The 15,070-nt window shown below is 37.7% G+C and overlaps 1 protein-coding gene across 23 annotated transcripts in view; it reads right to left on the bottom strand.

Annotated features, from left to right (window-relative positions):
* The window catches only part of LOC100430065 (uncharacterized), a 55,756-nt gene that overhangs the window by 17,345 nt on the left and 23,341 nt on the right, over positions 1-15,070 (bottom strand). For 16 of the 23 annotated variants that reach the window (XM_077940434.1, XM_077940438.1, XM_077940431.1 and 13 more), the window contains one exon: positions 9,255-9,303. The gene's annotated coding sequence lies outside the window, so the exon portion shown is untranslated. Of the gene's footprint in view, positions 1-652; positions 822-9,254; positions 9,304-15,070 lie in introns of all 23 variants that reach the window. The other 7 variants (XM_077940433.1, XM_077940451.1, XM_077940436.1 and 4 more) reach the window with 1 other exon arrangement.

Raw genomic sequence — 15,070 nt, 5'->3', positions numbered from 1 at the left:
TTCCTTGCAACCCACCAGGGCCTAATGCATCATATCACCACTTCTGAAATTATGAAACAGGCTCAGAAGTCCAAGAGCTTGACCAAAGTAACTCAGTTGGTAAGTAGCAGAACCAGGTCAGTAGGATTCTTCTTCAATATCCTGCCAGTTACATGGGCAAGTGACCTCAAAATCAACAAAAGACAAGTAGAGGTTGACATGTGTCAATGGAGAGAGGCTCAAAAGGAAGAGTTTATACACAAGAATAGTATATAAATGTTCTGGAAGTATGCCTGGGGATGTGAAGTAGGCGTGGGCACACCAGGTTTCACCTTGGTCAAGTGAATCTATAACTGCAACCTGGGCCTCACCCCCCGAGCTCCAGACTTAGCTATCTGTCTTTCTTACTCTAATATAAAATCCACAGGGCAGGACCTTAATCTCTAGCTTGTTCATCACAGATTAAAGCAGAGCCTGGCTTATAGTAAGTACTTAATAAATACACAAATGAATAAATAAACATACATGAGTGAATAAATAAACTATCAAAGAAGCTAAAGAAACATTCCACATTCTTGGGGGAAGGGATTACCATGAAACAGACCCTAGCAGTCACTTACGAATACAGTTGGCCTTCATTATTTGTGAATCCCATATTTGCAAATTTACTTACTTGCTAGAATGTCTTTGTAATCCCCAAATTAATACTTGTGGAACTCTCAAGGTGGCTCCTGGATAGACACACAGTAGTGAAAACTCTGTCACTCCTTGCACATGTCCCAAGCTAAGGTCAAATTAGGTGACCCTCAGTCTTCTTGTTTCAGCTTTCATACAAAGATGACCTGAAGACAGAGACAATAGAGGACAGCGCAGGGTCGTGCAAGAAGCTGTGGCTCTGGGGCCAATAGGGCAGGGTCTGAATTGTAACTCTGGCACCTGTTAGTGGAGTGACCTCAGGCAAATCACTTAACACTTCTGTACTTCCTTTATTCTTTTGGAAATAAAGAAAATTCAATCTACCAGGATGAGTTGTTTTTGGGAATTAAGATTATAACCTACGTGAGATATGTATATATGTACATATATACCCTGGAAACAAGGTTTTAGAATTTGATTAATTCGGTGTTCTGGGCAACTTTATGGAATATTACTACTGCAAATAATAAGAATTGACTGTAATTATTTATAAAGAAATAACAGAGATATAGACAAAACAATTATTTGGATGAGCTAGAGGCAGGCTTCAAGAAGCCTCTGAAGAAACAGAACTTCACCAGGCACTTAAGGTGTGGAAAAGGCTTGCGAGGAGAGAGAATGGTGCCTACAGAGAGAGGTCCAAATGGTGGAAAAAAACAGGTAGAGTCAGGAAATGGCATTTCAGGAAGTCTAGAGCAGTAGAAGATGAGGCCAGAACACGGTGCCACAGCGCTTCTCTGCACCCTGTATACACCCTGTACCACAGAACCTCACTCTCTGCATTAAATTATTGGTTTCTAGTTCTCTCTTCCATTAAACTGTGAGCCCCTCAAGGTCAAGGTCTATAAGAAGAAATCACAGCTACAGTTCTCTAAATTTGAAAACAAGTTATTAAACACAGATACACCCAAAAAGACTGTACAAAAATAATGTTGGATTTCAACTGCAGTCATAGGAATTCACAACTGGTATACATTTGCAATCTGTCCAGGATTTTTCTCTGATGACTGCTGTAACACTGTCATAAATCCTTTTGTTTTAGACACCAAGACATTTGTTAGAATGTCTCAGAAAGACATTCTAAAAGAGCAAGAAATATCTTCATCTTTTTTGTGTAACTGATTGATTGGTTGATTGACTGAGATGGGATCTCATTATGTAGCCCAGGCTGGTCTGAAACTCCTAGATTCAAGCAATCCTCCTGCTTCAGCCTCACAAGTGGCTGAGATTACAGGCACACACCACCACCGCGGGCTCTAGTGTGATATATTAACAAAGCCTAAACATACAGTCCATTAGACAAGGCTTCCACCTCAGAGTAAAGATTTTTTTAAATTCACTCTAATAGACTTATTTCTCTATATGCAAGATACAATTTTACCATAGTAAAACACAAAGAAGCATATTGATATACACATATGTTACAAACAGGATTAAAAAAGTCATATAATTTTCTCCACAAAAGCTTGCAAAATCCTGGCCAAAACATGGTAAACAGGATGTTAAACTCACAGCTTAAATTTCCCCACTGAGACCTAGGAAAAACAATGCCAGTTTCTGTACAGTCACGAAACTAAGCACTGTGAGAATTTAAAAGATTTGGTAAACTTGTATATTCTCCCCACCCCCATACACAAGAAGCCAAAAGAGCCTAGCAGTCTTACCCCAATGCTTCAATTTCCTCCAGCCTCCAAAACAAAACCCTCACTGTCCAACATCTGAATTTATATTTTCAAACGTCTAAAATCTTAATCAAAACTAAGAGCGGTGCATTAGCTTTGCCCCCATAAAATTCTTGGTATAATTTTACTTAGGCACAACACAGATTGTACTATTACTTGAAAACATGGATAGAACCAACATTACTAGAAACCAAACGAATGTATTATGAAGGTGAAAGGGAATAGGGAGTGTTGTTTTTGAACAGATTCAACGCTGTTATTCTCCACTCATAGGTTGGGTGTGATCACATCACATCCTGCTGTACAACTAAGTATGTCCTATATTTTATGACAAAGTAGGGTAACAAATTATTTATTGAGGACCTGTTGTGTACACAGAGGCATGCTAGAAGCTGTAAAAGACTTGATTCTTGCTCTCAAGAAACTTCCAAGGTTGTAGACAGCCTAATAGAATGTAGTCAAAAGCAAATACTTCAAGCACTACCCATCACAATTACCTCAGGTATTTACTTTACCCTTCTACAAGTCTCTGAATATTTCGAGGCCCCCTTTCCTATCTCTGTGGACTCTATGGCTCAACATTCTTCACAACCACAGGCTTTCCTGGACTTCATGTTGTTATTGAATCAGCATTTCTCATTACCTGCCTCATTTGCCAATTAAAATTCCACTTTATATTCAACCACCACTTTGGCTTTGAAGCCACTGCCTGATACTGACACTTCGGAGGTGTAGTATGACTATTCTTATATGTCTCTCTCTACTGATGAGGATCCTCTTTTAGTATGAACAGTACCATTGACTTCCAACCAAGTAGTTTTGATAATATCTGAAATATTGAAACATATTTCATAATACTCCTAAAACAAATAATGAGTGGTGTTCTCTCAAATATATGTATAATCAAATGTGAAACTGAGAAGATTGGGAGGACCTGAGACTCAGAGATTGTATTCAGGACTTTATAGTGGCATTTATTTGACATAATTATGCATTTAAAAAATAAGTTAAACTGTCATCAGATCAGTTTGAAAATTATAGAGGCTTTTGTTGGTGAGAAACGTATTTTATATATAACCATTTACTCATAGAAATATTTTTGATTAATGCTATCTGTTAAACACTTCAGTTCACAATATTTCACCTGTTCACAGTATATATCTTTTGGGAGCTTTCCTGGAGAAGCCGAGGACCACGTGCTAATTGCTATCTGATGTTATTCTGGGAGGACAACTGATTGTCTTTGGGTTGCAGGGGGTTGGAACTTGAAGGCGGATCTGAGTCTAGAGATCTTGCCACTGACTTTGGGAAGTCTGTTGATTCTACCTTTGGAAGTGCCTTTAAATGCCTTATTAGGAAAGCCAGGCATAGTGGCTCACACCTGTAATCCCAGCACCTTGGGATTATTGATTAATAAATCAATTTCGGAAATGCTTGGTAAATTCAACAGGACTTCACAGAACAATGAATTTATATGGCCATGTTTTTTTTTTTTTTTTTTCAAAGAGCATTCACAAGACTTTCTAGTACACCAGTTTGGGAACTGTTGGTGGAGGAATCAGGGTAATTAGGATTTGGACTATTCCAGGTAGAGGTTGTCACTATATTCAACGAATTGTTCTTAGGCTTTACTCTTTGTATATATCAGAATTACCCATAGCAAATTAACAAGCAGATATATAAGAATTGGGCCCTGGCTCAGGCCTAACAAATCAGAACATCTGAAAAGTATGGGTGTGGAAAAGCTTCTAGATAATTCCATGTTCTCCAGAGACTGAAAACCACTCAATTACAATAGGTCTTCTCGCCCCTTGCTAACTAAATTGTTAATCCTAGTTGAGTATGCTTCTGTTTTGTTTTTTTGGGCCTGGTCCAGGGACTAGACTGTTGCTGCAATTAAGTTCAATTTTATCATTCTTCCCACAATATCTGTATCCCGATTTTCAGATTCCTTTTCATCAGTGGGGCAAATTTATAGGTCAGTATAGGACAAGTTTTAAACATTAATGGAAAAGAGATTATATTATATTGATATTGTTCTTCTAATCTGGCAGCCTTGAATTTCATTTAGAAAATGTCTCTATTTCTAATTTTACCTTGGTTTTGATATATTTTACTATTAGGGATCACATAAATGATTTTCCTCTTTTTCATGACTTCCTTGTCAACTAATATATTTTTGAAAGCTTCTGGTTAACTTCTAATTACAGGTAAGTTCCATTTTCCTTTTGCTTAACAGGCTCATTGAGGTTTTTAATTGAGATGAAATCTCACTCTGTCACCCAGGTTGGAGTGCAATGGGGTGATCTCGGCTCACTGCAACCTCCACCTCCCAGATTCAAGTGACTCTCATGCCTCAGCCTCCCCAGCAACTGGGATTACAGACACCTGCCACCACGCCCAGCTAATTTTTTTGCATTTTTAGTAGAGATAGGGTTCCACCATGTTGTCTAGGCTGGTCTCAAACTCCTGACCTCATGTAATCCACCCAACTTGGCCTCCCAAAGTGCTGGGATTACAGGTGTGAGCCACCATGCCTGGCCACTTCTCCCATTTTATACAGGGTCGCCTTTTGCAACTTCTAAGAGCTCTTTAAAATAGTAAAGCCCTGCCATAATGCAGCCAAAAAACTAAGATATAAAATGTGTAGAAACACGCTTTTCTTAACTTAATGAAAAAGCATTTTTCAATCAGTCCGTATTTTCACTAAAAGGACAAAAATAAAAGATTCAGAAACAAACTGTATATACAAAGTACATATACCCTGAAGCTCCCAAATGATTGTGAAGCAGTCACTTCCAAACCCTACTGCCCACCACCCAGAACATGAAGAGAAAATAAGAATGTTGGCCTTTCCCATTCTCAATTATCAGTAGCAAGGTACTCAAAGCCCAGTTTAAAGAAATGTTTCTGCAGCGGCTTTACTGTACTGGGGATTTAGCCCCTTCTATTCTTCTAACTCACTGATTTCTGCTTGTATGTCTTTAATAATTTCCCCATTCTGCTTTCCTTCAGGTTTTTTGATCATTCTTTCTAAGAATGAGTTAGAGGTTTCATTCATTTTCATTCTTTTCTTAATGACACAAGGATTTTAAGGCAATGAACATTCCTCTGAGCTCTCCTCTAGTCTCTAATAAGTAATGATTGCCTTATTGCTATTCTCTAGATATGCTACAGTTTTAATTTCAAATACCTTTTTGACCTAAGGGCTGTTTGCATGAATTTTAAAATTCCACAAATCAACATTTGTTTTCTGGTTTTGTTACTAACTTATAGATTTAACTACGATCAGAGAATGACATCTGTTCTGTTTCTGCTTTTCAGTATTTGAGGTGTTCTTCACTGAAAACAATTAGCTCTTGAATGTTCCAGATAGGAAGAGGGACGCAGAGGGCACGAGAGAGGAGTAGTTAGTAGAGAGGAGTAGATAGTAGTATTCTAACTATGGTTCAATTCTAAGCATTCTAAAATTTCACTGGATTTTTTTAAACCATGAATTACAAGGGTGTTAAATTTCCAAATTCATGTAGCTTTTGGTTAATCTCTTCATTATTGCCTTCTAACCTTAATTTCTTATTTAAATTATAAATTGTATGGTATGGATGGTACCAATTGTTTTTAAATATTCTGACTTGCTTTATGGATTAATATATAATTAATGTTTCTCCCACAGTCCACATATGCTCAAGAAGAGTATAGAATATCTAATTATTGGGTACAGAGGTCTATATTTGTCCATTATATCATTTTCATTTATAGGTTATTGAAACCTATATATGGGCATTTGGTGTAACTTACTTATGGTAAGCAGGGTATGTTGAAATCTCCAAATACGATGGCAGACTTGTAAATTTCTCCCTGTGGTTTTATCAGATTTTCCTCTGTATTTTGCGGCTATTTTGATAGGTACATAAAATATGAAAATTGCTACATCCTCCTAATTAACAGCATCAAGTTCTTACTAATGCTTTCTGTACCAAAATCCTATTTTGTTTGATACTGAAGCTCCATCACTTGTTTTTGGTTAATATATACTGGCATATCTTTATCACTCTCTCTCCTTTATAAAAACTTTCAATCTTTTCACATCTTCTTATTTTAAATATGATGGATTAAAACAGCTGGATATTGTTTTATTAGTTCCATCTGTCTAATTGGTAACTTTAGTCCATTTTCATTTGTTGTGATTGACTTACATGGACTTCCTTCTATCCTTTGGAACTTCTATTTCTCTCACTTTCTAACATAATTTTAGTATCTCCTCCTAGAATTCATCTAAGACATATTTTAGACCTCATTCTGATCTCCCTCTCCCCCTCCCCAATCCCACCAACTTCTGCCCTATCATTTATTCCCATGTCTCTCTGTGTAACATACTGACTTACTTTTTGGAGATAATCGTCTAACCAATTAATTTTTTCTTCTGGTGTCTAATCCATCCACTGAGTCTCTTATTTCAACAATTACATTTTTTATTTCCTTATTTCATTCTATTCTGAGACACAGTCTCACTCCATCACCCAGGCTGGACTGCAGGGGCACGAACCTGCAGACTCGGCCTCCTGGGCTCAAGTGATCCTCCCACCTCAGCCTCCTGAGTACCTGGGACTATAGGCAGGTGCCCAATACCCAGCCTTTTTTTTTTTTGTGGTGGTGGTGGGGTATTTTTTGTAGAAACGAGTTCTCACCATGTTTCCCAGGCTCATCTCCAACTCCTGGGCTCATGCCTTCTTCCCACCTCAGCTTCCCAAAAAGTTCTGGGATTACAGGTGTGAGCCATCGTACCCAGCTATATATTTTATTTCTGTAAGTTCTATTTCATCCATTTTCCTTTCAGGTCTTCCTCATCATTCCTGGTGGTCTTACTGCTCGCTCAATTTTATAAGTCCATCTTTTTTTTAAATAAATATTAGACTCCACAAGTAACTATTTTCTCACAATTCTAATAATTGAAGTCTGTGTTCTGTATCTGATAATTCCAAAACCTATAGTCTGTCTTTGGGATTATTCATTGTTTCTGACAATTCTCAAATATGTTGAGTTAACTACCTGAATGTTGTGATTTCACTGAATTCATAGTTGCCTGCTTTTAATCATTGGGAATCCTACAGGCTTAAGTTAGAGATGCTTTCCCACAAAAAGTATCTGTGTCTGCTTCTGATGAGTGCTGTGGAGACAACTAACATGAGACCACTTTACCGCCATGTGTAATCCTGACATTCTCTTGGATTCTCTTGGAGAATCTCAGGGTTACACAAGGTTCACAAATTTGGCTCCCCGACCTTGCTCATTTATATACAGACTAGACTGCTTAGTATAGGTGGTGACTCCCTTTCTCCTACCCTGGAAAAAACAAAACAGATCTCTCATCTGAATGTGATCATAGCCTAGGAAATTCTGAAGGTGAATAACTGGAGGCTGTGGGCAGCAGCGAAAGACAAGTGTCTTTTCTGACCATAGAAATAGGTCAGAAGCTGCCCTAAAGGCTGTGTGCTCCAGGATTTCACTATTTAGCTCAACTACCAGTCCCTCCATAAGAATGAACGGAAGCTTCTTAGAGCACCATGTTGCCTTTGAATCACAAATTTTTGCTAAAAGTCAGGGTCATGCTAAAAAAAAAAAAACCTACAGCTTTGGAAGGCTTTCTCAGTAATGTCCTAGAATTAAGGTTACAGCCTGCATTCCGTGTTAACTGAACAGAAAACCAGCCTGACCAACATCGTTCTGCCCCGTCTTGCTCTCAGCTCCTCTTGGTTGGGTGCTGGCAGCCAGACTGTCTGGTTTTAATCCTTGCTATGCCACCTGTGACCTTGGACAAATTACCTACCTCCAGTTACCTCATCTACAAAATGCAGACATTAGTAATACCCTCTTTTTAAGTTACTAAGAGAATTGAAAGAGTTAATAAAATGTGAAAAATAAAAAGACTTGGTAAGCATAGGCACAGAGGGAAAAAAAGGAAAAATTAATTAGTTAATTAATTTTAAAAAACACTAGTGCCTAGCACATAAATGCTCATCAGGAATTAAGTCTATAGCATGAACTCAATTTGGCAAAACTTCGAAGTACATATAACTTTTAACTTACTAGGGTATACAGACCAATAATTAATTTACAACTGCAGACATATTTGCCTACAGTAAATATAACAAAGACTAAACAAGCAGATACTAAATCATGAAGCAATTATCAGTTAGTATCTTTAATTTTCTTATACTTTTATATTTTCTATAGATCATCTTTTCAACAAGAAGAAAACAAACTAAATGAAAATGAAATGAATTCTCTCAAAAAGAACTAAGTCAAGACAGGAGGAAGGCTCACAAAGTAATATAAAATATATCTTATGGTCTCTGTAAAATTCTTAATAAAAGTAACTTCTTTGCTCCAAGCTGCACTCTGGCTTTGCCTTTGAGTCAGGTGGCATTTCTTTGCACAATGACCGATTCTATTGAGTAGGCACTGCTTCAGCCCTACAGGAAGAACAAAACTTCTCTAGAACACAGCAGCATTCCTGATTTCCACTTGAGAAGGCCTAACGAAAAGGCATATATCTCAACAGCGGCAGATCAGTGTGAAAAGGTCTGGAGTCAAGGGGAAAAAGTAAAATTGGACCATTTCCAGAATCTCACAAAAAACAACAAACCAATGTTGGCAGTGCCCAACATAAGCAAATTAGAACCTTAAATAAAGGTCACTCTTAATGTCTATCCTAGCATAGACCCAGCACCAAGCAAAATGTCATTTTACTGGTTTACTTTTTTCATTCTTGAAAGTAGGAGCTATGAAAAAAAACCACTAAAATTTCTTTAAGAGAACCATCTACTTACAATCTAACTTACATAATCAAAACACTCTATTGAGGGTGAAAATTGAGTATTATAAGAAAATAATCACCTGTTTTGTGCGGCGTTCCATACATAACACTCCTCCACCCAATACATGCCTTAAAAAGAAAAAAGGAAACATACAAATTTATCTCAAGAATTATCCTTGCTTAAACAATTTCTACGTGCCATTACTAAGGAAGTATACACACGGTAAAGATAAGAAGAGAACTCACAAACATGAACATACTTGTTAGGGATATAGGATTATGGGTAATTTAAAAATTCTAATGGTATTACTCTCATGTAATTGCTCTGAAATTCTAGTCAATTGTTTGAAATGACTCTTAGAACAAATACAAATTTTTAAGATGTTGAAAACTAAGAACTTAGCCCTAAATATTCCAAAGAATAGGGGCAGAAGAACCCGTTTCCTTAAATGGCATTTAAGTATTCTTTACAACTGAAACTTTCTCTCCCATCCTGTGATGGCCAAGAGTTGTTCCTCTGACAATGGCACTGACCTTCCCCTATCCAAAATATGAACATCTGCATGGTTTCATGGTTCAAATTGTTTTCATCCATTCTGTTGTGAGAATCAAATGGTTCAGACCATGCAGCTCCTCTCTGGGACTCCTCAAGTCCTTTCCAGGTCTGAAGACTATTTTCTGAACCAAAGACATCTTTTGGGGATGTACCAAATCTCCCATTAGAAAATGATTTAGAGCAAGATGTTTCAACCTTTTAACTCTTTCTCAAACAAAATAACTTCATTTCTCCTTTAATGTTATTTTGAATTTCAAAATACACAGATAGCATGCCTAAAATAAAATCAAGGGAATGACAGTTTTATCACACAAACTGTGGTAATTTTGAAAACACAAAAGCTAAGTCCACTCATTAGGTCTATGTGGACACCAAGTCCAACACAATCTGTTCTTTCCTCTGGGGCTCTGCCCATGCCTTTCCCTTGCCTGAGATTCCTTCGGCTTCCTACCCTTCCAAAGGTTGTATTTCCCCCCAGAAGACTTGCCAAGACCACTCTAGCCTGCACATCTTCCATTCCAGCTAACCAAAGGCACACTTGTGTTAACTAAACCAAATTATTTTGCAGAGAAGGCATCTAAAAACTTCTACTGTAGACCATTCACCTTAATAATTGTTATCGTGACTTTATTCAATAATAAAATGAGGGAAAGAAGTCCTCTTCACTCCCTTATCCTGGAGAATCCAAGCAAGTGTCTTTCCCACTTGTTTTGCTCAAACCCTGGGACCTTTCAAAGTAAAAGTTTAATGGAAGGAAAGAAAATCTAAAAGATAAATTCAAAAAATTAAACTTGGGTGAAGAATCATGGGATTAAAAATTTTTATTCTTTGTGTATTTGGTTTCTGAAACATAGAAATCTATCTCTTATTCCTTAAATCTGCCACTGGGCTAACAGAGTATTGTATAGAATATGCACTCACTGATTTAACAGAACATCCAGGCACTCACTGAAATTTTGCTTCCACAACTGCTCAAAGTCTAGTCACTAGTTAATGAGTTAACACCACACTTGATCTTCAAATTTTGGAAATGCTGACGGTAGACAGGGACTTGTTTTAGGAAAAGGAAGTATACAATAGACATTGTTACTCATTACCCAACCACCACCACCTTTCCTTTAAAGTACCCCACTCTTCCGTTAAGGTTGCAGAGTCTCAGAAAGTGGGAAGAAATGAAGTTTTTGCATTTTCAGGTCAAAAGAAAGTACATTTGTACAACCACATAATAACTATGCAAAGATTTGTTGAAATCTAAAAAGCCAGTCACAAAATGTCACGTTTTGGATGATTCTATTTATAGGAAACGTCCAGAATAAGCAAATCTACAGAGACAGAAACTAGATCAGAGGTTGTCAGGATCAACAGTGGGGGAGACAAGTATAGGGAGTGACTGCTAATGGATACGGGGTTTCTTCTTTTTTTGCTTTTTTTCATTTATTTTTATTATTATTATACTTTAAGTTCTAGGGTACATGTGCACAACGTGCAGGTTTGTTACATATGTATACATGTGCCATGTTGGTGTGCTGCATCCATTAACTCGTCATTTACATTAGGTATATCTCCTAATGCTATCCCTCCCCACTTCCCCCTCCCCACAATAGGCCCCGGTGTGTGATGTTTCCCTTCCCGTGTCCAAATGAACTCATTGTCCAATTCCCACCTATGAGTGAGAACATGCGGTGTTCGGTTTTCTGTTCTTGTGATAGTTTGCTGAGAATGATGGTTTCCAGCTGTATCCATGTCCCTACAAAGGACACGAACTCATCCTTTTTTATGGCTGCATAGTATTCCATGGTGTATATGTGCCACATTTTCTTAATCCAGTCTCTCATTGATGGACATTTGGGTTGACTCCAAGTCTTTGCTATTGTTGCAGCAATAAACATACATGTGCATGTGTCTTTATAGCAGCATGATTTATAATCCTTTGGGTATATACCCAGTAATGGGATGGCTAGGTCAAATGGTATTTCTAGTTCTAGACACTTGCAGAATCGCCACACTGTCTTCCACAATGGTTGAACTAGTTTACAGTCCCACCAACAGTGTAAAAGTGTTTCTATTTCTCCACATCCTCTCCAGCACCTGTTGTTTCCTGACTTTTTAATGATTGCCATTCTAACTGATGTGAGATGGTATCTCATTGTGGTTTTGATTTGCATTTCTCTGATGGTGAGTGATGATGAACATTTTTCATGTGTCTGTTGGCTGTATAAATGTCTTCTTTTGAGAACTGTCTGTTCATATCCTTTGGCCACTTTTTGATGGGGTTGTTTGTTTTTTTCTTGTAAATTTGTTTGAGTTCTTTGTAGGTTCTAGATATTAGCCCTTTGTCAGATGAGTAGATTGCAAAAATTTTCTCCCATTCTGTAGGTTGCCTGTTCACTCTGATGGTAGTTTCTTTTGCTGTGCAGAAGCTCTTTAGTTTAATTAGATCCCATTTGTCAATTTTGGCTTTTGCTGCCATTGCTTTTGGTGTTTTAGACATGAAGTCCTTGCCCATGCCTATGTCCTGAATGGTATTACCTAGGTTTTCTTCTAGCGTTTTTATGGTTTTAAGTCTAACATTTAAGTCTCTAATCCATCTTGAATTAATTTTCGTATAAGGAGTAAGGAAAGGATCCAGTTTCAGCTTTCTACTTTTGGCTAGCCAATTTTCCCAGCACCATTTATTAAACAGGGAATCCTTTCCCCATTTCTTGTTTTTGTCAGGTTTGTCAAAAATCAGATGGATGTAGATGTGTGGTATTATATCTGAGGGCTCTGTTCTGTCCCATTGGTCTATATCTCTGTTTTGGTACCAGTACCATGCTGTTTTGGTTACTGTAGCCTTGTAGTATAGTTTGAAGTCAAGTAGCGTGATGCCTCCAGCTTTGTTCTTTTGGTTTAGGATTGTCTTGGCAATGCAGGCTCTTTTTTGGTTCCATATGAACTTTAAAGCAGTTTTTTTCCAATTCTGTGAAGAAAGTCATTGGTAAATTAATGGGGATGGCACTGAATCTATAAATTTCCTTGGGCAGTATGGCTATTTTCACGATATTGATTCTTCCTATCCATGAGCATGGTATGTTATTCCATTTGTTTGTGTCCTCTTTGATTTCACTGGGCAGTGGTTTGTAGTTCTCCTTGAAGAGGTCCTTCACATCCCTTGTAAGTTGGATTCCTAGGTATTTGATTCTCTTTGAAGCAATGGTGAATGGGAGTTCTTTCATGATTTATCTCTGTTTGTCTGTTATTGGTGTATAAGAATGCTTGTGATTTTTGCACCTTGATTTTGTATCCTGAGACTTTGCTGAAGTTGCTTATCAGTTTAAGGAGATTTTGGGCTGAGATGATGGGGTTTTCTAAATATACAATCATGTCATCTGCAAACAGGGACAATTTGACTTACTCTTTTCCTAATTGATTACCCTTTATTTATTTCTCTTGCCTGACTGCCCTAGCCAGAACTTCCAACACTATGTTGAATAGGAGTGGTGAGAGAGGGCATCCCTGTCTTGTGCCAGTTTTCAAAGGGAAAGCTTCCAGTTTTTGCCCATTCAGTATGATATTGGCTGTGGGTTTGTCATAAATAGCTCTTATTATTTTGAGATATGGTCCATCAATACCGAATTTATTGAGCGTTTTTAGCATGAAGGGCTGTTGAATTTTGTCAAAGGCCTTTTCTGCATCTATGGAGATAATCATGTGGTTTTTGTCTTTGGTTCTGTTTATATGCTGGATTACGTTTATTGATTTGCATATGTTGAACCAGCCTTGCATCCCAGGGATGAAGCCCACTTGATCATGGTGGATAAGCTTTTTGATGTGCTGCTGGATTCGGTGTGCCAGTATTTTATTGAGGATTTTTGCATCGATGTTCATCAGGGATATTGGTCTAAAATTCTCTTTTTTTGTTGTGTCTCTACCAGGCTTCGGTATCAGGATGATGTTGGTCTTATAAAATGAGTTAGGGAGGATTCTCTCTTTTTCTATTGATTGGAATAGTTTCAGAAGGAATGGTACCAGCTCCTCCTTGTACCTCTGGTAGAACTTGGCTGTGAATCCGTCTGGTCCTGGACTTTTTTTGGTTGGTAGGCTATTAATTTGTGCCTCAATTTCAGAGCCTACTATTGGTCTATTCAACTTCTTCCTGGTTTAGTCTTGGAAGAGTGTATGTCCAGGAATTTATCCATTTCTTCTAGGTTTTCTAGTTTATTTGCATAGAGGTGTTTATAGTATTCTCTGATGGTAGTTTGTATTTCTGCGGGGTCGGGGGTGATATCCCCTTTATCATTTTTTATTGCATCTATTTGATTCTTCTCTCTTTTCTTTTTTATTAGTCTTACTAGCGGTCTATCAATTTTGTTGATCTTTTCAACAAACCAGCTCCTGGATTCATTGATTTTTTGAAGGGTTTTTTGGTGTCTCTATCTCCTTCAGTTCTGCTCTGACCTTAGTTATTTCTTGCCGTCTACTACCTTTTGAATGTGTTTGCTCTTGCTTCTCTAGTTCGTTGAATTGTGATGTTAGGGTGCCAATTTTAGAACTTTCGTGCTTTCTCTTGTGGGCATTTAGTGCTATAAATTTCCCTCTACACACTGCTGTAAATGTGTCCCAGAGATTCTGGTATGTTGTATCTTTGTTCTCATTGGTTTCAAAGAAAATCTTTATTTCTGCCTTCATTTCGTTATGTACCCAGTAGTTATTTGGGAGCAGGTTGTTCAGTCTCCATGTAGTTGAGTGGTTTTGATTGAGTTTCTTAGTCCTGACTTCTAGTTTGATGGCACTGTGGTCTGAGAGAGTTTGTTATAATCTCTGTTCTTTTACATTTGCTGAGGAGTGCTTTACTTCCAATTATGTGGTCAATTTTGAAGTGTGATGTGGTGCTGAGAAGAATGTATATTCTGTTGATTTGGGGTGGAGAGTTCTGTAGATGTCTATTAGGTGTGTTTGTTGCAGAGTTGAGTTCAATTCCTGGATATCCTTGTTGACTCTCTGTCTCGTTGATCTGTCTAATGTTGACAGCGGGGTGTTAAAGTTTCCCATTATTATTGTATGGGAGTCTAAGTCTCTTTGTAAGTCTCTAAGGACTTGCTTTATGAATCTGGGTACTGCTGTATTGGGTGCATATATATTTAGGATAGTTCGCTCTTCTTGTTGAATTCATCTCTTTACCATTATGTAATGGCCTTCTTTGTCTCTTTTGATCTTTGTTGGTTTAAAGTCTGTTTTATCAGAGACTAGGATTGCAACCCCTGCCTTTTTTTGTTTTCCATTTGCTTGGTAGATCTTCCTCCATCCCTTTATTTTGAGCCTATGTGTGTCTCTGCATGTGAGATCGGTCTCCTGAATACA

This window comes from Macaca mulatta, chromosome 7 (genome assembly GCF_049350105.2).
Source record: "Macaca mulatta isolate MMU2019108-1 chromosome 7, T2T-MMU8v2.0, whole genome shotgun sequence".
Lineage (NCBI taxonomy): Eukaryota > Metazoa > Chordata > Mammalia > Primates > Cercopithecidae > Macaca > Macaca mulatta.
Note: the sequence above shows the minus strand (reverse complement) of the source record. Positions and strands in the feature narration are given on the sequence as shown.